General features: G+C 42.0%; 1 long non-coding RNA gene across 1 annotated transcript; it reads left to right on the top strand.

Moving 5' to 3' along the window:
* Positions 1-5,835: 5,835 nt before the first annotated feature.
* LOC117513244 lies at positions 5,836-24,360 on the top strand. The gene is made up of 4 exons (XR_004561508.1): positions 5,836-5,909; positions 17,255-17,258; positions 19,205-19,213; positions 24,349-24,360. It is a non-coding gene; the product is annotated as an uncharacterized LOC117513244 (long non-coding RNA).
* Positions 24,361-26,230: the final 1,870 nt, after the last annotated feature.

The following is a 26,230-nucleotide window of genomic DNA, read 5'->3' as shown; positions in this document are numbered from 1 at the left end:
CAGAATGCTGCCCTCACATAGAAATAAATTAAAACACTTATCGCCTCAGCTGACCACGTCAGCGCACTGCAACACAGGTGAATATTGTGCCATGCAGAAAATCAGAACGAGATGCCACCACGAGGCGCGTGTATCTGTGGGATTACCCCATATTGTAACAATTAAAACACATATCACATTTGCAACACTGTCACCAGCGGATCACTGCGTGCTGGACACGCCATGCCGGCTGATGTGTTCATGACACGGGAGCCAGCCCTTCATGAGACAAGAGCCTGGCTGATGACTTCATGACACGAGTGGTAATTCATGTAAGACATAAAAGGGAGAACAGTAATCCACATCATTTCATTACTTCCTGCTGAATGTCTAGGCTGAGGCCAAGTCCATTCTTTATAACAGGAATTAAGTATTACAAATTGTGTTTTTTGTTTTTTTGTTTTTTACAGTGAGAACAGATTCATGACCAGTAGCATGTTTGTCTTACATTTACACAGTATATTAATTGTTCCTATAATGTTCATGTGTGGTCTGATTATTTTGTGTTACACATTTTCATTTATTTAAGTACACATGTACAGCATCTAATTGCTCCGCTGATGTGTGCGCAACTTTCCACGTGCTCGCACTGTGTTCATGCACGCGAACACGAGCGTGCACAAAATCATCATTGCTGTATCATGCACGCCTGTCTGACCGTGTGTCCCTCCCGATAGCAGGTAGAATATTTCGCAGTTCTCCATTTTGTTTTTTCACAGATTTTCAGCCGGTTTCTGCCTCTTTCACTTAACTTCATGTTATGTGTGAAGGGGCCCTAAAACAGATCTCGATCGCAATGGGAGTAACCTGGTTAAATAAAGTTAAAATTTAAAAATCAAAGAATTGCAATTAAAATAAAATAACAAAATATCCAAAATGATTAAATGATTTTTGAAATAGTTTTTGTATTTTGATCATCAGTTATGATTGATTAATTGAATGATAGGGTGAGCAGTGAAATTTCTAAATGGTTTGTGTTATGGAAAAACCATCAGGAAATTATTTTCTGGTACTTCATCTTAACTAAATTGCAGGACACCTTGGGTTAAAAAATTGTAATGGCTCAAATCTACTGTCCCTGCATCCATGAGCTACCTGCCCAGTGTGTCAGTGAGTAAATCCTCCTGCTGTACCCTGGGTGCCATTGCACCCTCTTTGTATGAGATGGTGGGAATTAACCTCCCTGGGCCATTAAAGTGCTGTGCACACAGAAACCAATTTGCGATAGTTCTACTGGATTACATGACTCTGTGTCCCAAAACACGAGTGCTGCATAACAGTTCAGGTAATAATGTGCAGGTTCTGCTTAACATTCTCTCCCAGATCAAGGTTCCAAAGGGGATTCTTACAAATCAGGGTACCTTATTTACAGTACGTTATGTACGTTGCAGGAGTTGTATAAGTTCATCAGGATTTCATCCATAGATGAACTGGTGCAGTGACTCAATGAAAGGCATCACAGGGTTGATGCATAACCTTGACTGCTACACACCATGATATAAATGTTCAAGTAAATATATGTCTGTAACAGTGTTTTTGATAATGTATGACTTCATCATATGACTTATGTGTAACTTCAATATGATTATGTTGAGACATGATACATACAAAAATGGTGATTTTTAGACCATGTGTTCCTTGACCTTGAGTTTTGACCAATCTATTCAAAAATCTATTTGCCTCTAGATATCTTTCAAGTAATATTCCCACCAAGTTTAAACAAAATCCAGCAGCTGTTTTTGAGTTATCTTGTCCACCCACCCACACACACACACACACACACACACACACACACACACACACACACACACACACACACACACACACACACATGCCAGTGAAATCATTACCCTGCTGTTGCCGCTTTGCTTGCTCGCAGGATAACGACATTCAAAAATATGAGTGAGGATGATGGTAATTAGGACACACGGCTGATCCTGTCTTACTGCAGCTTATTAAATAAAATTAGGAGGAAAGGTGCTTGTGTTGCTTTCAATTTCCACCTCAGAATTCCTCAGAAAGTGACAAGGACCAACTGTGGTCACACAAAGAGTTGGACAAGTGTACTATCAGGAGAAGAGCAGGGACAGGTGAGGACATCTCAACTGTAGTGTCTACAGTTAGGGAGACAGTACCACCAGCACACTACCCCCTCCCCACCCACACAATAATTTTTATAATGCTGTTTTTCTTTTTTCCTGAGCATATAATTTCATTCTGATAAGATGCAAAACTGAACATAATTACTATTTCCATTTATCAGCAGAGGTGCTACGCAAAACAGAAGCTGGCAGATACAATTTATTCTTGATGAAACTGCTTACGGCTTCTCTGTCTGTGTGCCCACATCAGGTATAATCCCTGGGACTGTCACTGTTACAACAGGCTGACAAGTCAAATAATAATGAGTGTGTCTGCTGCATGGTCAGTCTGTAGGGCCACAGATCTCTGGACCTTAGAAGGAAGACAGAATCGCACAGAGACAAGCACAAAAGAGTTCAGATGACAGATTGTCCATACAATCAGTTTAGGACTCTGTTTTGATAAGACAAGTCAATTGCTTAGTGCTATAAGTACACTGGTTAGAATGTTTCAGAAGCTGTCATGTCTAATCCTCTGTGTCACTGATTTGACCCTTCAACATCTTGGACTCACATTAGTGTGTCTGTTCTTAGTGACTATCAAACCATTTGAGAGATTTACTACATTGGCCTGACTATAAAATGGCCTCAATTATAAGACGACATCACCACCCACCCACCAACTTGTTTTTGGAAAAATTCTTTCTGAAATACTTTCTGAAGACCAATCATGTTTCTTTAAAAGAAAATGGTTTCATTTTAAAATTATACAAATAAAACCACCCTAAGTGAGAAAAACAAAGCAGGTTTGATTGCACAAAGCATTAGTGCAATAAACAGTACAAACTAGTGCGCCTCAATTCCTTAGAACATTATGTCAGTCTGTCAATCCTCCACAGGCACAACTTACTTCTTGTGTGAAGGGGCAAAGAAGGTTATAAAGTCCTTTGTTGTAATTTAAAGTAGAGTAGCAGAGAATTTGGAGCATTTGATTGATGGGTCAGTTGCTTTGTCTGACTGTATTTCACCATAGCAAGATGCACAGTTTCCCATGATTGAAATATGTCAAATGAGGAATCCCTCCACAGGGAAAACATTTGTTTAGCAGTGGAAAAGTGAAGCTGAATATTGACATGGCCTTTTTAGTAATATTTTTGTTCTGGTTTGGCATCGCTAAACAAGTGAATTAGACTCCAGGATGCAGGTAGGTTGACACACGAGGAGTTAGTGCAAAAACAAGGTATTATCGATGAATATATGACAGTGAGTAACAGTCCCTGGTGAAAAACATCCAAAAAGTTATCACAGCCTGTAGGAAAAGTAACTAAACAAAAAATGGTCTCAAAGTCTTGTAGGAAAAAGTGACACGAAAATCCAGAATAAACAACAATCCTAAAATACAACAGTCATGAAGAATGGCACACTATGTGATCAATTAAAAGCCAACTGTCAAAAGCTGACAGGGTGAAAGCACTTACAACAGATGGAGAACCACAGGTGATGCAGGGCAAGGAGGGTGACTAAAGAACTACTGCGCAGAGGATCCAAGTTGAGACTGATCGAACGGCAACCGGCAAAACAAAAGTGTCACTTCAATCCCAAACTGAACTGAAAAAAATAGACAACCTGAGTGGAAAATAAATCCCAAGCAAGAAACACTGAATCAATAACATGCATCGTAATGAATCACAGAAAAATAAAGACCCAGGGGAGAAAATAAAAGAAACACAGGAAGACATATACTATGTGCGTGAGAGGAGAGGCCCTTGCATGAGAGCTGTCAAATGCCACACACAGCTGAGAACCGAGCATGGATTGACCAGGAGTGACACAAGAACATGAAAGACATCAATCCAAGGAAGAACAGAAGCAAAGACCAAACCCAGGGCGATCACAAGTCTGATCGCGAAGTTCCCTGAAGGAACCGACCGGCAACCACAAGCAGCGGGGGAAAGGAGACGGGAAGGGTAGGAATATCACCACACTCTCGCAGACACACAAAGGTGCAAATGAACACACACATTCTATCTCACACACCAGTGATGATAGAAGAAGGATCCCCCGGAGAATCAGCACACGATACACTCAGACACGTACCTGCAGGATACGGCGTGGGGAGGCCGAGTGGACTCCGCTGCCTGCACACATCTCCCCATTCACACATCTCCCCCCATTCTCTCACACATGCCCACTCATTTTCTCTCACTCACAAAAGCACCTTTAGGTGAAAGATGAAGGTTGTGGTGATCACTGTCTCTGAGAGAGATGAGAAATAAGATTTGTTGGTGGCGTGACATTATTTGACACAAAGCATGAAAAACCCTCTTCTCTTTTGCTCCGGAAAAGAACACACTGAAGCTCTTAATTGTGGCACTCAAATCCTATTGAATTTTCTGCAGTGGCTTACAGTTTAAAATTGCCTTGTGATTTTCCTTGAGGGACTGGCATAATGTAGTTTTAGTGGCGCTGATGTCATTTTAATCACCGCTGCCCTCTCACACTGCTGACTGCTTTGAGTGCCGACAAGGTCTGAAATGATTTTCTCTGGGTTGGTCCAAACACCTGCAGGGCTGCAGTAGTTTAGCTTTATTGTTCATGCTGCATGAGAATGGTTGAGGAGGGACATTGCTGTTCTTGTTTGAGATTATTACAGGTATCCAGACTACAGTTCTCCAACATCAGGACAAGCAGAAAGGATCCACATTTACATCAAAACAGCTGGAAACATCCTCGCTCATAGTACTTAATATCATGTTTGTGCATAATCTCTAAAAACATATTAAAGTATTTTTACAATGATGAAATCTCTGCACAGTCATCACCCTGCAGAACACAGCTTTGATTGCAGGGTGGTGCAGGTGTTCAGATGAATAAACAATAGAAAGATACACCAAATCCCACCCACTTTATAACACTCCAACCACAGCACAGACTGATGTGACGCAAAATAAAAATATCAGTCACAGATCATTTCGTGGCAGTGCTTTGGACGATAGCATGTGTGACAGGATAAACAGCTGTCTGTTGTGTGAAAATTAACCCTCCACTCTGACTGTTTCTGGACATTTTGGAGGACAAACACAAAGCAAGGGTGCATAGTTTGCCTCTGTACACCACCACAGTAGAGATGAAATGCAGACTTTCATCTTTAATTCAGAGGGTTTAACAACTGTATCATTTATGGCCATTTTTACTAGCCTTGATATAGCTCCCACTGTGAACGCGCATGCATAACTGTCAGCTGATTTTCAGGCTGCCTGATCACACAGATGTATTTCTAATATGTTTCAGTTACATCGATGACAACACATAAACATGCACAAAGCTGAGCCTCAAGCACAGTTTTTAACAGGCTGTGTTCATGAATAATGATGGTGCATGCCCACTGTCTTCTCACAGTGAAGAGCAGCTGCTGCCTTTACTGTGACTGCATTAAAAGTAACACTATCACTTAAAAACATATCTCTTAAAAATGAGTCATTCTAAAACAACATCACACTTATGTAAAATGTGCAACTAATCTGTGGCTCCATTCTTAACATTAGCAGCTACATTCCATTCAAGCATGTGCTGGTACATGTCCTTAAAGCTATGTAAACACTGTGGGAAACACGCTGAAAAATGAGAACTCATGAGTACTTTGTTTCCGTCAATCTGAGTAGCTGTTTGTTGCAAATACCATTATACTTTGTCAGCAATCATAGAGGTACGCAATGTAATCCCGGTGTATCATCAGATGGTCACTAACAGCCTAAATGTAAGTTGTTATGATTTCTGTGCAACATGTCCGTTATGTCTTTACAGATACATTACAAGCACATAGCCAGAGATGAGAGTCCAAAGCACCCCCCCACCACCACCACCGCCCTTAATTGTAAAGGTCCACTTTAGAAGACATTTTAACATTGAATAATAATAAAAGAAATAAGAATGATGTTGATGATGAATTAATTTTTAACAACTAAAATGTCATCCAATCACTTTTACTGTGTGTCCTAGTTTTACTATTGCAATTCTGCACTAATTGAAATTGATGAGGCATATAAAATAATCTATTTAATGCACTTCCATTGGCATTACAGTGCATCACAGTGCTTAATTTTTTTTCATTTTCTCATTGCATTCATGGTTGACCCAGGAACTGACAGATATTATAATAATAGGGCCCAGAATGCAGACACAACCTGATGACGGAGAACAGTTTTTACAGTTTATTTAGGTATGATGTAGACAGGCTTGGCTGGAATGGTCTGACAGCAGATGACAGAAACAGCTGGGCAGGGCAGGCAGAGGGGTCAAATATGAGTGAATCAAACAGGCAGCTGAAGACTGAAGTAAGGCTGATGGCAACTAGGATTCCGGTGGATCATGCTTGGATGAACTGAGGCACAGAGAAAACAGGTAGACGTCCAGAAAAATAACATCAGAAATGCAAACCATCAAAAATCTTCTCAGAGATAAGGCCAATAGTCTGTACCACAATGGAAATCGAATGAGCTAGCAAAGTCTGGATGTCCGAGCCATGGTTAAATGCTGCAGTGGCTTTATTGGAGATAGACTGCAGGTGAGCAGACTCAGCAGCTGTAGAGGATCAGATGGGCAGGCTGGAGGAGGGAACCCAGAGTCCACGTCCACCAACACAGAGACAGACTGAGACAAGCATGATGCACCAGGGAGGGAAAACAACAAGACACACAAGGAAAGGGAAAGGCAAAGGCTTAACCCTATCAGTAACCCCCCTCCCACACACACACACACACACACACACACACACACACACACACACACACACACACACACACACACACACACACATGGGAGCCCCCAACAACCCACCAGGTGGATGGGGAAGGGAGTGATGAAACTCCCTCTACAGCCAGCAGTCTATAATGAAGGAACAAGGAACCCATGACTGCTCCTCTGGCCCATAACCCTTCCAGTCAACTACAACCTCAATTCCAATGAAGTTGGGACATTGTGTAAACTGTAAATTAAAACAGAATACAATGATTTGCAAATCCTCTTCAACCTGTATTTAACTGAATACACTACAAAGACAAGATATTTAATGTTCAAACTGATAAACTTTATTGTTTTTATGCAAATATTTCCTCATTTTGAAATGGATGCCTGCAACACATTTCAAAAAAGTTGGGACGGGGCAACAAAAGACTAGGAAAGTTGATGAATGCTCAAAGAACACCTGTTTGGAAACAGGTGAGTGTTGTGATTGGTTATAAAAGGAGCATCCCCAAAAGGCTCAGCCATTCACAAGCAAAGATGGGGTGAGGATCGCCACTTTGTGAACAACTGCGTGAAAAAATAGTCCAACAGTGTAAGAACAATGTTTCTCAATGTTCAATTGCAAGGAATTTGGGGATTCCATCATCGACAGTCCATAATATAATCAGACGATTCAGAGAATCTGGAGAACTTTCCACACGTAAGCGACAATTCTGAAAATCAACATTGAATGCCTGTGACCTTCGATCCCTTAGGTGGCACTGCATCAAAAACCGACATTATTGTGTAAAGGATCTTACCGCGTGGGCTCAGGAACACTTCAGAAAACCATTGTCAGTTAACACAGTTCATTGCTACATCTACAAGTGCAAGTTAAAACTTTACCATGCAAAGTGAAAACCATACATTAACAACATCCAGAAACGACGCCGCCTTCTCTGGGCCTGAGCTCATTTGAAAAGGACAGACACAAAGTGGAAAAGTGTGCTGTGGTCTGATGAGTCCACATTTCAAATTGTTTTTAGAAATCATGGATGCTGTGTCCTCTGGACAAAAGAGGAAAAATACCATCCAGATTGTTACCAGCGCAAATGTTGTGTGTTGGGGGGGTGTGGCTGGACATTTTGGTGTTCTTTTCTTTTCTTTGCTCTCCAGGTGGTATGAAAACTGATTTGTCTGTGGAGAAGGTGCTGGCTGAAGAATCCTTCACCCTCATCAACATTATGTGCAGCACCTGTGGATGGTGCTCACATGCAACCTTAAAGACTTTCAGCTGAAGCAGATAATTAGATGGCGTTCTGCATTTAAGCCATGTGTGATTCAAGCAGAATTGCCGGGAACTCGACCTTGTGATGTTCGTTTGTGAGACGCTGAGGACCGCGCCTGGGTTTGACACATCGTGCCTGTGAAGCAGGAAGGGTGAGGGACACATGCTGTCAGCACACATCAGAGGTGATTAATTGTTTGACTACTTGTTGATAGTGACTTGGTATTTTGTTACGCAGTATATTTGAATTGTGATGAGAATTGTGCAGCTCGCTTCTCACTGCTGTGGCGTGCAGACAACTGATCCTCCACCTGTTGTGAGAAGCTGCTCATTTACATAAAGCTTAAATACAGACCTGAATGTGTTGCTGATAGTGTGTGCCTTTTGAAGGATATTGCTTGTAACTGCTGACTTACCTCACCTCTTCTATCCTTCGCAGAGAGTCGGTTTGTCGTGTCCACCTGGGGGGTGTTTGGCAGTAAAGTGAGTCCAGAAGCACCGGGCTTCGATCCTTTTAGGCGCTTGAGAGCGTGCCAGCCTTCACTCCACCAGACTGACGCATCTTTGTTTATACACCTTGTTTTGCACCAGAGGGTGAAATTAATAAATTGTTTTGTTATTGGAACCGCTTTCTGGTTATTTTAGCGCTGGGTTCCGTCGGACGCAGGTCCGCTCCTCAACCCGCGTCGACACATAACAGCAAAGTTCATAAGCCAGCATCTGTCATGGTATGGAGGTGTGTTAGTGCCCATGACATGGGCAACATACACATATACTGCGATGGCACCATCAATGCTGAAAGGTACATCCAGGTTTTGGACCAACACATGCTGCCATCCAAGCAATGTCTTTTCAGGGACGTCCCTGTTTATTTCAGTTACAACAGCGTGGCTTCGTAGTAAAAGAGTGCAGATACTAGACTCGCCTGCCTGCAGTCCAGACCTGTCGCCCATTGAAAATGTGTGGCGCTTTATGAAGCGCAAAATACAACATGGAGACCTCGGACTGTTGAACAACTGAAGTTGTACATCAAGCAAGAATAGGAAAGAATTCCACCAACAAAGCTTCAACAACTAGTGTCCTCAGTTCCCAAACACTTATTGAGTGTTGTTAGAAGGAAAGGTGATGTAACACAGTGGAAAACATACCACTGTCCCAACTTCTTTGAAATGTTTTACAGGCATCCATTTCAAAGTGAGCAAATTTTTGCACAAAAACAACAAAGTCTATCACTTTGAATATTAAATATCTTGTTTTTGTGGTATATTCAGTTGAATATAGGTTGAAGATAATTTGCAAATCATTGTATTCTGTTTTTATTTACATTTTACACAATGTCCCAACTTCATTGGAATTGGGGTTGTACATTAATTTATTGGATCATGATATTGTGATGAAAAGCACCTCATTTTCGTCATGGCATCACAAATTCATTCTAATTTATGCCGTGATGGCTCCACGAAATTAAAAGTGAAGCGGGGGGTCAGGGTGGTTATGGTTGGGTTTGGGGGAAGGAGTGGGGTTAGTAATAGTGAGTTTAAAAAAACCCGTCATAAAAATTTTACTCATTTCGTGATGGGAAAATAAAATGTGAGACTGGCCTGCCCAGGATGGGAGGAGAACTGTGAAGCATGAACCCACTGCAGGACCTGTGAACAGACAGAATCTGGAACAAACAGATGGTTAGGGGGGACCAGTTCCTGGATCTAGCTGATCCTGCTGAGCCTCTCTCACACCTGATTCAATCTCCCAAATTATAGCTGCTACCACCCAATTAGCAGGGGCTATAGCATATGGACCGCAGTTGGTGTCCTCCACCATATGTTGACGTGAGAGGGCATTCAGTTTCATATTATGGGAGCCAGGGCAATAGGTAAAGTTGAAATTGAACCTACTGAAAAACAGGGCCCAATGGCCTTTGCTTGTGCTCAGTCACTTAGCTGACTGAAGGTCGGTAAGATTATATAGTCAGTCCATGCCAAAAATGGCAGTTCTGCCCCCTCCAACCACTGCCTCCATTCCTCAAGAGCAAGTTTAGCAGCCAGGGCTTCACGGTCAATAACATCATACTTGTGTTCAGCCGAAAATAGACATCGGGAAAAGTGGGCACATGGATGGGGCTTGTGATCACGCTGAAGGCGCTAAGACAAAACTGCCCCAATTCTTCTGTCAGATACATCCACCACCACAATAAGCTTGCCAAGTGGGTCTAGCTGCATCATGACAGGTGCAGAGATGAAGAGAGTTTTTAACTCATGGAAGGCAACATCATCCTCAGGAATCCAGGAGAATAGAATTGTAGAGCAGGTAAGTCTGGTAAGTGGTGCAGTGAGATGGCCAAAATCCTTAATGAACCTCCTGTAGGAATTAGCAATGCCCATGAATCTCTGAAGCTGTTTCCTGGTGATGAGTTGTGGCCATTCAGCAACTGCTCTGACCTTTTCTGGATCTGTCTTCGCCTGCCTGTTCTCAATAATGTATTCAAGAAAACTCATGGAGCAAGACTAAAATTCACACTTCTCTGCTTTGACTAAATTTTATTCTCCATGAGTCCCTGCAGAACCTGATGGACCTGGGCCATGTGTTCTGACTGGGCCTTGGAAAAAAATCACAATGTCATCAACATAGATGACTATGAAATGATTTGGAAACTCTCTAACACATCATTCACCAGCGCCTGGAAATCAGCAGGTGCATTTGTCAGACCAAATGGCATCACCAAATATTCAAAATGACCCACCAGAGTGTTGAAGACATTCATCTCCTTCTTTAATGTGAACCAGACAGTAAGCACTCCTTAGATACAGCTTTGTGAAAATGGTTGCAAATTGAAGAACTTCAAAAGAAGTGAGTAACAGCAGGGGGTACTTATTATTTATTATGATATTGTTCAACCCTCAGAAGTCAATGCAGGGACATAGGGTCTTAACCACAAAATCCACAAAAAATAATCTGGCACCAAGAGGAGAGGAGTAAGGGTGGATTAAGCCAGCTGCCAGGGACTCAGTTATATACTTCTCCATGGCTTGTCTTTCAGGTTGAGACAGGTTATACAAGTGACTAGAAGGCACGGGGCACCAGGGAGGAGATCAATGGCACAGTCACACGGTCTATGGTGAGGCAGAGAAAGAGCCTGATCTTTACTAAACACCTCATCCAGGTCATGGAAATCAACTGGTACAGAGGACAAATATGGGGGCACAGGACTGGGTAAGCCAACAACACCCTCTGTGGGAGCCAAAGCAGACTGCAAACAAGAAGAGTGGCAAAATGAACTTCAATTCATCACCCTCTCAGCAGACAAATCAATCTTCAATTCATCACCCTCTCAGCAGACAAATCAATGTGGGGTTATGACACTTTAACAATGGATATCCCAGCAGCAATGGTGTTTCAGGAGCAGAAATGATGTTGAACCTGATTGTTTCTCTGTGATTTCCTGAGAGTACCAGAGTGGTGGGTTCAGTTTGTTGGGTGACACGGGCCAGCAAATGTCATTGACAGTGAGTGGTCTTTCCAAAGGTTTCTAGGCTATTCTGTACTGAATAGCTACTTCATGATCCAGAAAGTCCCCCTCAGCAGCAGAATCCACTAAAGCCCCTTTCACACCGGGGCTGCTCCCAGTTGCTTCCTGTGGTGTCATGACGACGCAGGAATTTCTGCATCAGGTGCGCGCAGCAGGGGGCAGAGAGGAGGTGAGAACGCAGCCTGCAGGTTCTCTGCACAGAGAAATCATAGTGCACAGTTTGGCTGCAGCCAGACTGTGCACTCTGACTTCTCTTCTAGCTTATATTTGTTCTTGTGCTGAGCTGCAGGACTGCGCTCTGAGTGTTGTTATAGTTTATCTTTCCTCCTCTGACCGCGAGATGCGCTCACGAACGAACCGTGCGTGAGCAAATGTGGAGATGTCTGGAGTTCTACTTGATGTTGACATGTCCTGTTTCTGGCAATCATTCTGTGAGCAGGACTTATGTCCTTTTTTGTCCCTTTTTTAACTGTGATGAGAGAGTTTGAGGGGAGAGCAAGGAACTAACTGCTTGCAGCCAGACAGTTTTTTTTTCTTTTAATTGTTCACATGTGTGCGCATGAACGAACCGTCCGTGAATGGACTGGAGATGTCTGGAATTTTACTGGATGTCTCTGGGAATCAGTCTGTGAGCAGGACTTTTATGGATTTTATTTAAACACATTTGTGAGAGAAGAAGCTGCTTCACAGTGTCTCTCTTCACCAGACAGCTCCACACAGAGAGTAGCAGCAGCTGCAATCAGCATTTTTTTTCCTGTGGTCTTTTTTAAGCGTGTAGTCTTTACTGCATTGAGTACACTGTATAAAAACAATCCTGCGTGATTTATACTTTGGGAACAATGGAACACAGCAGGAATCATAAACTGGCATCAGGCAACATTGTCTTGTGAGTGTGTGGCTTCCAGTCACGCTGAGTAGTCCTGTTGCTCTGACTTGCACTAAAACCACTTAATTCTGTGTCGAGCAGAGGATGCAAAAAAAAAAAAAAAAAATTAAAAGTTTCATTTTTGTTTGTGCCCTTCGTGCTGTTGTGGCGCCCAGCTGCATCGTCTCGGCACTAGGTTGCTTCCACATGGCGTCATATAACAACACACGATGGGGCAACTGGGAGCAGCCCCAGTGTGAAAGGGGCTTAAGGTTAAAAGTACTGTAGAAGGCAAGTTGTTACAATAGCTTGTGGCTTGAATTTGTAATTGTGGCATGGGCGGGGAGAAAGACTTTATTTGACCCATCAGCACCCCCATTTCTACTGATGAGTCCTGCCTTTTGGCCAAATGGAGCCCGTTGCCTGAAAGTGGCCTGTTTGGCCACAATAAATGCACTCACCAGCCCCAATTCTCCAAGGACTTTCTTCTGAAGTCAAATGGACATGACCCAACTGCATGGGCTCCTCATCAGGAGGTGAGAGTGGCTCCAACAGAAGAACTCACAGCTGGCTGTACTCTCACAAGCATTTAGGGCAGGCAATGAGAATCAGATGTTGCTGAGAACATCCAGCTCTTTCTGCATGATGTTCACGTAAACAACTGTCAATCCTAATGGCAAGAGAAACCAAAGGACACAGGTCAGTTGTAATTTCATCCTTCATTTGCTAATTTAATCCATTGACAAACACTCCCCGTAAAGCCTCCACATTCTACCCTGCTGTTACCTTGCTGATGATTCAACAGGTTTTACATACATTGCCTTGATAATCTGGATGGTCAAACACAGCTTTCATTTTCTGAATAAAATCCACGTAAGACCAGGATCCCACCGATTGATTTGAATAAATTATCTCTGCCAAAGCCAAAGCTCTTCCTCTTAATAATCCTAGTAAATATTACAGCTTACATTGATCTGAAACAAATGTTTTAAGCATTTGCTGGAACACCATGGTGCATTGCAGGAGGAAACCTTGGCATTTGTTCAGAAAAGGCTTTGGGCCGGTGGTATGGGAATCCCAAGGGAGAGGTGGTACATGGGGCAGTATCAGGTGGAATGGACTGAGAAGGTAGAACTGGTTGGACTGAGGGAGTGAGTAGAGGCATAAATAGAAACATCTGATGTTTAAGTTCAAATATTTGATTGACCAGTTCTTGGCTACTTCCGGAGAGAGCTCTGAGATGTTGTTCATGCTGTCCTAATAGCTGTCCATGACTGGAGATGGCTTTCTGTGGATTCATGGTTTCCGGAGATGTGTCTGCTGCGTCCATGCTGGCCAGATCTTTCCATTATGTTGACCCAGGAACTGACAGAGAGGGGGCCAGAATGCAGACACAACCTGAAGAGAGAGAACATGTTTTTTTTACAGTTTATTTAGGTGAGATGTTGGCAGGCTTGGCTGGAATGGTCTGACAGCAGAGGACAGGAACAGCTGGGCAGGGCAGGCAGAGGGGTCAAATTTGAGTGAATAAAACAAGTGGCTGAAGTGTGAAGCAAGGCAGGTGGCAACTAAAATTCTGGTGGATGAGGCGTGGAGGATCACAATGGAGACTGAAAGATCTAGCAGTGTCTGGATGTCTGAGTTGCAGTCAAATACTGCAGTGGCTTGATTGGCGATAGTCACAACTGAGAAGACACGGCAGCTGCAGAGGATTATATGGGCAGGGCAGAGGAGGGAACCCAGAGTCCACTCCTAGCAATACAGAGACAGACTGAGACAAACATGACACACCAGAGAGGGAAAATGACAAGCCGCACAAGGAAAGTGAAAGGCAAAGCCTAAAGCCTAACAGTTACAGCCTTATTCGAAACTAGAGTAAATTCATTTTTCCCCTCAAAATTCTACTCACAACACCCTATAATGACAACATGAAAAAGTTTTTTTGAAACTTTTGCAAATTCTGAAATTCCTCAATTTAAGGTTGATGGAGGCCACTGTGCTCATTGGGACCTTCAAAGCAACAGAAATGTTTCTGTACCCTTCCACCAATTTGTGCCTTGAGAAAATCCTGTTTCGGAGGTCTACAAATAATTCATTTGACTTCATGCTTGGTTTGTGCTCTGACATACACTGTCAACTGTGGGACTTTATATGTACACAGGTGTGTACCTTTCTAAATCATGCTCAATCAACTGAATTTACCCCAGGCTCCAATTAAGCAGTAGAAACATCTCAAGGATGATCAGTGGAAACATGATGCATGAGCTCAATTTTGAGTTTCATGGCAAAGGCTGGGATACTTATGTACATGTGATTTCCTATTTTTATTATTATTATTTTTAATAAATTTGCAAAAATCTAAAAAAAAATTTTCACATTGTCATTATGGGGTATTGTGTGTGGAATGTTGAGGAAATTTCATCCACTTCAGAATAAGGCTGTAACATAACAAAATGCGATGAAAGTGAAGTGCTATGAATGCTTTTCAGGTGCACTGGAATGCAGTAACCATTTTCAGTTAGCAGTGCCCGGCATTTTCTTTTTTAATTTTTTTTTCTGTATGTGTGTGTGTTTGATTATCATTACTTTCACATCCATTATCTTTCATCATGGAGGAGAGTGAGATTTTCAGGAATCTGAAGGTCACACAGCTAGAACACACAGCTAGAAACAAAAAATCCCACTGTCAGGGGTGTTCATTGTAGTGGAAATCTATGCACAAGTTTATTCAGTTTTGCAGAAGTATGACCAAGAAGAGTCGCAGAGAAAGCGATGTCATGTGATGATAGCAGATTGCTCTGTTCTTGAAACAGCGCAAAACACTTCGAATTTGCTCACCACGAAGCATTGCGCCGACAGGCAGATGTGCACGATGGCGGCGTGATGGTTCATGCAAGTGTCTGTCGAGCAGCTGTTCCCATTGTGTTCCATGAGATGAGCTGCACCACATGGCGCTGCTGATTTGGAGGAAAATGAAATAAAAACCAGCTGTATAATTAGTGAATATCACTGGGTTGATATAAATAATACATAAAGGACAACAACCCTGGTTATAAAAAACATCACTCACAAGATTTAAACCCATGCCACCTTATTACCAGACGGCAACTCTACCAATGCACCACAATCACTGTCTTGTACAAGTACTGTGAAATGGCTCTAATCAACAAGCAGGCTAATGTATTTTCTAAAAAAAGAAGAAAAACACTGTGATAACAGTGGAAACTTGTATATTTTTTAAGTCTGGTAGATTATTTATATCTTATTTCAACCAACACTAAATAAATACAAAAGTTTATTATAAATGCAACAGGAAATAATTTAACAATGATTGCATTTAACATTCTGGTGCAATATTTGTGTCTGGCAGTACTGCACTCCCAGGTAACATTACTTGGATCTTCATAGCAAAATATGTTTACCCACACACATACACACAAACACAGTGGACGTGTATGTGGGAGTGTTTAGATCATGGCACTGTAGAGGTCATCTAGCGGTCAATAATTCCCAACCTAATTACAAGCCTTCCTGCATGTGAGTACAGTCTGCTAAAATAGGATTTTATGTCTTTATTCAGGCGAGGCCTATATGCGCAAGTGAAGTCAGATCATTAGAACGTATGTACCACACCCAAGGGATGGCTGTCCTTTCACACAGTACCATGACCTCATCTTTACTGCCACAGGAACCCTTTTAAATGCAGTACCACATGGGTTGGTATAGTGCAAGTGTGAATAAGTTTGTCTGGCATCCTGTCCAAAGTGTACACCATCTCTCAACTATGACTGATGAAATAGGCCCCAGCCCCCCTATGACTCTGGACTGGAGTAAGCAGGTGTAGAAAATGAAATATTATTATGATTACTATTTTTATATTGATCTACTCCTTGCCTGTCAAAGAGTGGAATGATCAACAAAAGAGATGATAGAAAAAGGCAAGTTCTAAATATGCCCAGAGGTTTGTGCTATTGATACCAGTGCTAATCCCGGAATTCCATAGCTGAGGCAAATGAGAGTCTGCATTCCCACCTGGACAGGATGCCAGTGTGACACAAGATATTCCCCGGCCAATACTGGTACCCAGTTACAGCTGGGTGGATTGCATGAGACAAGGAAGGAATAAACCAATGTCTACATATTAGAAGCCCAACTGCTGATACCACTGAGGTACTGTACCTGCTCAGCCCTTCTTTCATTTCATCTTTTTTAAATTTATTTACTATGACCCTCCTCTCCAACAGTATAGCTGACAACAGGTGCACATCTCTGCAGTCTTCCAGAAATAAAATCAAACTTTTGATGGTGCATATGTGGATTTATGAAGGTTCTTATCCTCTCACACCAGTGTGTGTGAAAGAGAGAGAGAACACTCACAGTAAATGCATGTCATGACCGGCCCTGTTCCAGGCTTTGATCCCTTTTTTGCCTCTTTCTTTGCGGCATCTTCTGTTCCTGCTTTGATTTATTAGTGGTTTATTTTCATCATGTGTTTCTTCTATGTTCTATTTTGCTTTATCACTTTGTTTCCTTGCTACTTTTATATTTTAACCATTGTGCAGTTCCATTCTTGTTTTGTTCAGCCAGTTTGTGTTTTCATTGTTTACCACTTGTTTATTTTGTTCTTCTCATTGGTTATATTATCTGTTGTGCTTTAGTGTCAGGTTTTGTTATCTCAGTCTCTGTTTTATTTTTCATTTGTTTAGCCACTTTGGTTTCTTAGTCTGTTCCAGTTTAGTTTTGTCTTAGTGTTTTATTGTCTATTATTCTCAGAGCAGTTTTTATGGAGTTTATCTTCTGTGTTTGTAATCCTGTTTTGCTTTTCAGTTTTGTTCTTAGATTGCACTCACATCCAGTTATTTATGTTCACTCCACGCCCTGCACCTGCCTTTATGTTTTTCCCTCACTTTGATTCTGTCTGCTTTGTTTCACCTCACTCACACTCCCTACACCAGCCCAAGTATCTTTGCTCCTTACATCACTCTCTTGCACAGTGTTTGATCTTTTTCTACTAGCCACGCCCCCTTTATGGAATCTTCCCTCCACACCTGCACCTTGTTACCTAATTAGTCTGCACATGCACATTGTTCACAGCACTTGTTACTTAAGCCCTTACAGTCTCACTGCACACTGCCAGATTGTTGTCTTCGTACACTTTCCAGCGCCCATTCACAGTCCTGATTTTTGCCTTGCTGTGTTCTGAACCTTGCTTTGTATTCTTTGACCATGCCTCTCGCCTCATCCCAGATGTCAGTGTTTGCTTGTGCCTCTGAACCTTGCTCATGTATGACTGCGTCTCAGCCTGACCCTGTTTGTACCTCTGCTGCGCTGACTGATTACTTGTGTACCAAACCCAAGCCTGAATTAAAGACCATGATTTCCTCCACACCAAAACCTGGTTTGGGAGTCTGTATTGCGGGTCCAGCCGCTCCTGGTGATGGGCTCCCACCCGCCATGACAATGCATAAATGTGATATCCAGCAACTTGTTGGGGATCCAACAAATTCTGAGGATCTCCCAGAGAGCACCCTGGTCAACAAGGTCAAGTGCTTTGCAAAGATTTAAATAGGCTACACAGCAGCACTGACAACATTCATATAGTTGCATTCAGTGAGTACTCACCAAGGTAGAATGGTCAAGTTAATGCAAAATGAATATTGACAGGAAATAAAGCAAGAGAGGGTGCATAATGTTATGAAGTAACTTTTTTATTTGCTTTCTCTGATTTGCTCAAGGTCAGGACAGCAGTTCCAGTGTTAACCAACATGTTGATGGCATGTTAAAGTTTTAAGGATGCCCCACCTGTAAATAAAAAATAACCAATGCTTATTCCAAAAAAAATGTACATAATATTATTGAATAGATTTTAAGTTCTACAGTTTTGATTAAAAAAATATTGAATACATGAACTAAACCTAAACAAAAAAATTAAGTACATATTAATAAAAGCAACAGTTGAAATGTGTTGGATTTTGTAATAGCATCCCAAATGATGAGTTACATTGCCAAAAAAATTAGTAAATCCTAGTCAATTTCACAAAGAAAGCTGATTCATATTTCCTAAGTGTGTGAGCAAAAATAATTTAGATTTACTAAATATCTGGGGAAAACAGATTCATATTCACTGATAATCTCGGTGAAATTGACATATTTATTAATTATGTAATGGAAAGCTGTGCCCATCATTCAACATCCTAAGTTTGCATGAAGCAAATGTCATGAAATTTCTCCAAAAGGAACAATTTAACACAGCAAGGCCTGGTATATCTCCAGGTGTCAAAGGGAGACCGTCCGAGCTAACACCGAATGGCTCGATGTCATAAACCCCCACCCTTTCCAGGATTTAAGTTCCCCAGAGTGCATTCCTCACGGAGCTGTGAATTACCTTATCAAGATCCCAAACCAGATGTGCTAGTTCCTCTCTCATAAAAAAAACAGACACCAGAAAGACATATCTGCCCCAAAAGTCTTAGAACCAGATTCAAGGAAAAAAACAAAACAAAAAAAAACAGCTCACTGAAGACTTGCCATCAACTTGGTGATCACAGTCCAGTTTCTCTGATTAAAATCAACCTAGTATTGATCTTGCTCACATTTTTGGATGAAATCCAAAATCCAGTCCATGGAACAAGCGTGACCCCTGTTGAACGAATTGGGGAAGGGCATGTGACCAACTCGTGCAGATTTAAATTGTAACCACATTTTTAAAAAAAGCATTGTATTGTTGTAACAGAAAAAAAGAAAAGAAAAGAAAACATGTGACCATTTAACCTCATGCATGAAAGTAATATATCTGGTATGTTATACTCTGTTCATTGTGGAAAGTTTACCTAATGTGCTTTCTCTCATATATAATTGTGTGTGCATTTCCACGGAAAACCATTTACAAGAGTTATCCTGCAAGACTTGTTTGGTTTCAAAGCAGAAATTTAGGAGCAGACACTGATTTATGTATATAAAACTAGACAAAGAAACTCAGAAAAAACTACAGTACCCAGAATTCTTGGGGGTGGAGTTTTAAGCCTTTAAAAAGCCTGCGCCCCGGGAACTCGCTCTCTTCTCTTATGCTCGGCTCTTCTTATCTTGGGTCCTGAGATGCTCGCCTTGCCATATAGATTTTTCGACCCTTTGTCTGTCACCACGTGGTTTAAACCTATTTCTTATTTGTGCGCGCCAGCAAGAAATTAATTTTCCTTTTTTCGACAGATAACTTTTGCTCAACTTTTGTAAAGTTAAACGCGCAGGTGCATTTAACTTCCTTTTTCGATTTTTCAAATTAAAACCTTTTTCTTCTTAAACTCCAAATTCCTCTCATGAACATTTTTCTCATAAAGTCAGCTATTTTTGTAGTGATTTTTGATTCAACCCGGCTTCCAAAAGACGACGATGAAAGACTAATTTTTGTTAGATAATAAAGACACTAAAACCCTTAATCTGACAGCCCAGACTACACGCACTGCAGAGATAAAAACACCCGGGTCAGCTGAGACGTCAACAGCGATTTGAACTGCTGTCACAAATCGCAGCATAACAACTGAAAGCATCCTTGGTAACCAACAAAACCGGGCGGGTTGACCGGCAGAGTTTCTTTGTCAAGGTCCCTGAAGCAGCTGTGTGACGGATGGAGCGTCGACTGAAAGGAAACGATTCCAGCACCTGACCAATGGAGATCTTCTCTCACGTTAATAAATACCAAAGTAAATTCCCTGCTGATTAGGGTGAATTTCACTCATTAAACTCCAGCTATGAAACCAAACTAGCTGAACGCCATATAATCATTGCTCACTGAAATTTCGTCATCATTAAATTGCTTCCTGTGATATGTCTTGTTATTTAACTCCTGCCAGAGTTAAATAAATATCTTAAACGTGAAGTTGTCTGTGATTTTTGTATGGTTTTACAGAGGTTGTCGGATCTGACCTGCAGAGCTTACTCCTGAAGTTTGAGACTGATTTTAATATTTCCTATTGACTGACCATAAAATCAGTGATATTATAACCTCATTATAATATCAGGCAGTGATAAGTGGTGCACTTTTCCAAGGTAAAATTATCCACAAGTGATCATTTCAAATATCCTAAAACACATTATATTATTATACGAGGTCTGTCCAAAACGTATCGGACCTTTTTATTTTTTGCAAAAACCATATGGATTTGAATCACGTGTGATTGCATCAGCCAAGCTTGAACCTTCGTGCGCATGCGTGAGTTTTTTCACGCCTGTCGGTTGCATCATTCGCCTGTGAGCAGGCTTTGTGTGAGCAGTGGTCCACCCCTCTCATTGGATTTTTATTGCGAATAAATGTCTGAATGATTTGGAGCTTTGCTGCATCAATTTTTTCCAGAAACTGTGAGAGACCTCCAGCTGGACACCATTCGGAAAATTTAGATGGCTTTCAGCGACGATTTTATCGGGATTACACAGATTAATGAGTGCTCCAGCTGGTTTAATGACCACCCACAGCTGCTGAGAGCGCGCCGTACTCCGAGTGCCGATCGACAGGATCAAACCCCGCTGAAACAACCACATCATTGCCAACGTGAAGGCTTTGTTGATCCGGGACGTTGTCTGACTTTCACAAAAAAGGCAGAAGGCATGGACATCAGCACTTTTTCGGCACATTCTACTGTTACAGGAGTTTTTTTTCATGGACAGAGAAGCGGAGGATTGCACCACCGTGCCGCTCATGGCGCAGGACAAAACCACCTCCGTGTTGGTCTCACAGGACGACTTTCAGGTGGCTTTCAGACGGCTTCCGGTTGCTTTTCAGTCGACGCGCGGAATTCCACCGCTCCTCTTTCCATGACAAAAACTCCTGTAACAGTGGAATGTGCCGTTCATTTCCAAACTGGATGCTGTCTTGATCCGGTATGTTGTCTGACTAGCACAGGAATTGCGGAGCCGCATGGCGCAAAGCAACGCCGTGATGAAGCCTCACAGGACATGTTGGGGCATGTCCAGCTCATGCACAAGCAACCGGAAGCCGTCTGAAAGCCACCTGAAAGCTGTCCTGTGAGACCAACACGGAGGTAGTTTTGTCCCGCGCCATGAGCGGCACGGTGGCGCAATCCTCCGCTTCTCTTTCCATGAAAAAAAACTCCTGTAACAGTAGAATGTGCAGAAAAAGTGCTGATGTCCACAGCTTCTGCCTTTTTTGTGAAAGTCAGACGACGTCCCGGATCAACAAAGCCTTCACATTGGAAATGATCTGGTTGTTTCAGCGGGGTGTCAGCCTGTCGATCGTCGCTCAGAGCGCGCCGCACTCTCAGACGCTGTGGGCGGTCTTTCAACCGGCTGGAGCACTCCTTAATCTGTGTAATCCCCATAAAATCGTCGCTGAAAGCCATCTAAATTTTCCGAATGGTGTCCAGCTGGAGGTCTCTCACAGTTTCTGGAAAAATTTGATGCAGCAAAGCTCCAAATTGTTCAGACATTTATTCGCAATAAAAATCCGACAAGAGGGGTGGACCACTGCTCACACAAAGCCTGCTCACAGGCGAATGACGCAACCGACAGGCGTGAAAAAACTCATGCATGCGCACGAAGGTTCAAGCTTGGCTGATGCAATCACACGTGATTCAAGTCCATATGGTTTTTGCAAAAAATAAAAAGGTCTGATACTTTTTGGACAGACCTTGTATTCTTCCTGGTTCTGTTACAATTATATGGATGAAATTGATTTACAGTATTTAACTAATTACTACATATCTGCATAAAAAATGATTTGGATTAAGTAAATAAAAAATCATTTCAGCTCATATTCTAGCACAAAAGTAAGTAAGTCCCTTCGGCTGCTCCATTGTTTTCACTCAATATCACCACATCATAGGCAAGGTGCAACTGCATGTTGATTCTGGCACAATTTTTACACCAGATGCCTTTCCTGACGGAAGTCCACATTACATGGAGAATTGTGGCAGGGGTGGGGTTTGAACTGGGAACCTTTTGCATTGAAACAAAGCACACTAACCACTGGGTCAACAGCCCTGACCAACTTATAGTGTAGCACAATGATGCTTAATAATAATTAATTTGGTCAGGATACTGGGTAAATTAGACACAGAAAATTATGGCAACAAAGTGGCATTCAATTTTATTAAATAGATTTAAAGTCCTGTGATACAAATTAAAACTTAAAATTAAACAATTATTTTAGGTACAGATAAATAAGAACTACTGAACCCGGGAGAGGTCACTTAAAGTAATTTTTTTTTCTGACCATGATAATGTGCACGTTTTCCATTAATTGAGCCCACAAATTAATAAAATGTGCTCTCAAATTAATAAAACATGCACACGAATTATCACGGCCAATAAAACATGCGCACGAATTATCACGGCCAGGAAAACGTGCACACGTTTTAATGGCCGTGATAATTCGTGCGCATGTTTTCCTTTGATCGGGCCCTTGAATTAATAAAACGTGCGCATGTTTTCCTTTAATCGAGCCCTCGAATTAACAAAACGTGTGCACATTTTCTTTTAATTGAGACCTCATATTAATAAAACATGCGCACATTTTCCTTTCGTTCAAAATGAAATTCATAATATGACCTAAATTGTCATCCTCACAACAGGGAGACACTTTGCCCTCAGCATCTTTTTTAATGTGCTTAAACTCCAGATGATGCCATGCTGGGTAGCTGGAGTTCTCTATATGTTGGGCTAGAATATGAGTTTCTATGATTTATTTACTGAATCCAAATCATTTTTATGCAGATATGTAGTAAATGTAATCAATTTCATTCAGTTAATTAGTAAAAGTAAATCAATTTCACCTATATAATTAATAACTATGTTAATTTCACCTATATTATCAGTAAATATGAATCAGTTTCCTCCAGATATTTAATAAATCTAAATTATTTTTGCTCAGATACTTAGTAAATATGAATCAGCTTTCCTTGTGAAATTGACTAGGATTTACTAAATATTTTTTTTGTCAATATATAACTCATCATTTGTGGTGCTGTTACTAAATCCGAAATATTTCAACTGTTGCTTTTATTAAGATGTACTTTTTGTTTGTTTAGGTTTAGTTAATGTATTCAATATTTTTGTTGCCACAGTTTTTTTGAGTAAACATTGGTCAAAATTTTTACAGTGCAACTCCAGAGTTTTAGGCATGGGTGGCCTTGAACCAATGACCTTCTCTTTCAGAAGCAAGTTTACTAACATCATGCACCACTGTGCTTCCCACTTATGGACATGTCACCACAAACAAACCAAATTCCATGCATCACTGTATTGTTTGTTCCAGAGATAAATCTAAAAATTCTGTCACAGCTCCAGGGTCCTGATGCTTCCTATCTTACTCTGTGGTTGAGGTACTTGGCCACTAGCTGTTGACCTAAAGCATTGACCAGATGTTTTTGGTACTAGGTCTCTTTGGAGGATCATTGGGTACCAGTGGAATGACTGTGTCAAATGAATGGTGATTTTATACCCCTGTTACACAGAGACAGAGTCTGTTCCACGTCCCTTGTGTGAGCAATAAGTCATGGAGAATGCGACAGGATGTCATAGAAATGCACAGCACATGCCAGGACCTTACAAGGCATGCTGTGTAGTTGTGCACTACACACCATGGTCTCCATGGTCACGGTGAGGGATGGAGGAGCACCTGACAAATGCAGAAGAGTCTCTAAGGCTGGAGGATGCTCAGAGGATGCTCAGATACTGCACAGGCCACAAAATGACTGCCCAGGGGATGTGAAATGATCAGCGCTGTGTGCTGTAATTTTTATGAATAAAGTTAATTTTGAAAAGTGCCGTTATAAAGCGCAAAATGAGTCAGGTGATGTCTGCCGAGTTTGTCAGAAAGTTTTGTGCATGTGCAAAACTTTGAGCAGAGATCAGGCAGAGAGCTTTGTCTTCTCCTTTTCCTGCCACTGTCCGATGGTTCATTCAGGGCTTCTGAAAGCTCTGGTGTCAATTCAACACAAGTGGACATATGGCTGCAGCTCAACTGTCACCAAAAGCACACATCACATCAGATATCGGACTTGCAGCTGCTGAATGGCAAATGGACTGCATTTATATAGCACTTTTCCATCTGCATCAGATGCTCAAAGTCCTTTACAATTATACCTCACATTCACACATTCACACACCGATGTCAAGGTGCTACCATGCAAGGTGCTCACTACACACAGGGAGCAACTTGGGGATTAAGGACCTTGCCCAAGGGTCCTTAGTGATTTTCCAGTCAGCCTTGTGTGTTCAAGCCGAACGCTTAACCACTAGACCATCACCTCCCCTAATCAGGCTGAAGTAATCTGCAGCCTGATTACTGTTACAATGACAACAAAACTAACAAGCTGTCACCATAGCAGACAAAACGAGCTTAGGGCCCTGTCCCACTGGCGTTTAGGAGGATTTGCGGATGGAATGCGCACAAAAGTGGCCCACATCCGCCAAACAACCGCAGTAACCATGTAACATTCCTGTATGAGTCGGCCGCCATCCGAACATGTCCGTGATCATCCACAGAGGCACGCATGTCCGCAGCCAGGATTTTTGAGCGACTCAAAAATCCTGCTGCGGATGAGATCCGCATCACTGCCTGAACACATGCTGAAGACATATGCAGGACATACACAACCAACGCGCCGCATATCCCCTGTCATCTGCTGATATCCGCAACCGACGGGTTGGCGCGGCTTGGCGGCGGACCGGGACAGCGTGCAAAACAGATATGACGCGTGCCCAGCATGGCCACATCACGGTCGCAAATGGTATGTCGCGCATGCAGACAGAGTGAGCATGGATGAAGCGAGTGCATCACGGCCGCTGTGCCCCTCATGGGGGCGCCTCCGCGGTCGCCTTCGCTTCTGTTCCCTGTTATATCCACTTTTCTTCCTCATGTATTCGCTGATCCACCCTGGGACATTTGTCATTTCCGCCCACCTTTGTTGCGGACGCTCAGCTTTTGTCTCCTCATTTCATGCGCAAATCCTCCTAAATGCCAGTGGGACAGGGCCCTTAATATTAAATTAATCCTTTTTCTACATTTCTGTTCAGTGCGCATTCAGTTTGGCTTTATCTTGTGTGCATGTGTATTTTTTTCTTCTCTGTCATGTGCCTGACAGCAACTGCATGAAAACACCTCACCTGGAATGTTTTAATATATAAATAGGTACATTAAGTTCATTGTGGACCAGCCATCAGCTTTGTGTTTTCAATCATTTGCATAATCCAGACTTTGTCTTCTTCTGACCGAGGCTCCACATGCCATAGAAAGTCCAGTGAAAGGTGTTACAGTAATTATCCAATGATGCATTTTTTTCTGCCAATTGAGCTGATGCCACCATCTTCAGTGATGGAGAAACGCAAGCGCACACACACACACACACACACACACACACACACAAACACACACACACACACACACACACACACACACACACACACACACACACACACACACACACACACACACACACACACACACAGTATATGCACGCACACACGCAGGCACACAAGACAAATCCAACCTGAAGCATGTGGAAAGTTATTCATTTAGTATTTATCTCCATTTGTCCACCATTTCTCTCTCTCTCTCTCTCTCCAGGTCTCTCTTATTTGATGTCCTCGTGCATGAACAGTGAAAGAATATGGTGTCATGCTTTTAAACCATGACAAACTCCATGACAATTCAGCATATATGTCTATAAACTTGGAAAATTCATGGAAATATGATGTCA

This window comes from Thalassophryne amazonica, chromosome 7 (assembly GCF_902500255.1).
Source record: "Thalassophryne amazonica chromosome 7, fThaAma1.1, whole genome shotgun sequence".
NCBI classification, from domain to species: Eukaryota; Metazoa; Chordata; class Actinopteri; order Batrachoidiformes; family Batrachoididae; genus Thalassophryne; species Thalassophryne amazonica.
Note: the sequence above shows the minus strand (reverse complement) of the source record. Positions and strands in the feature narration are given on the sequence as shown.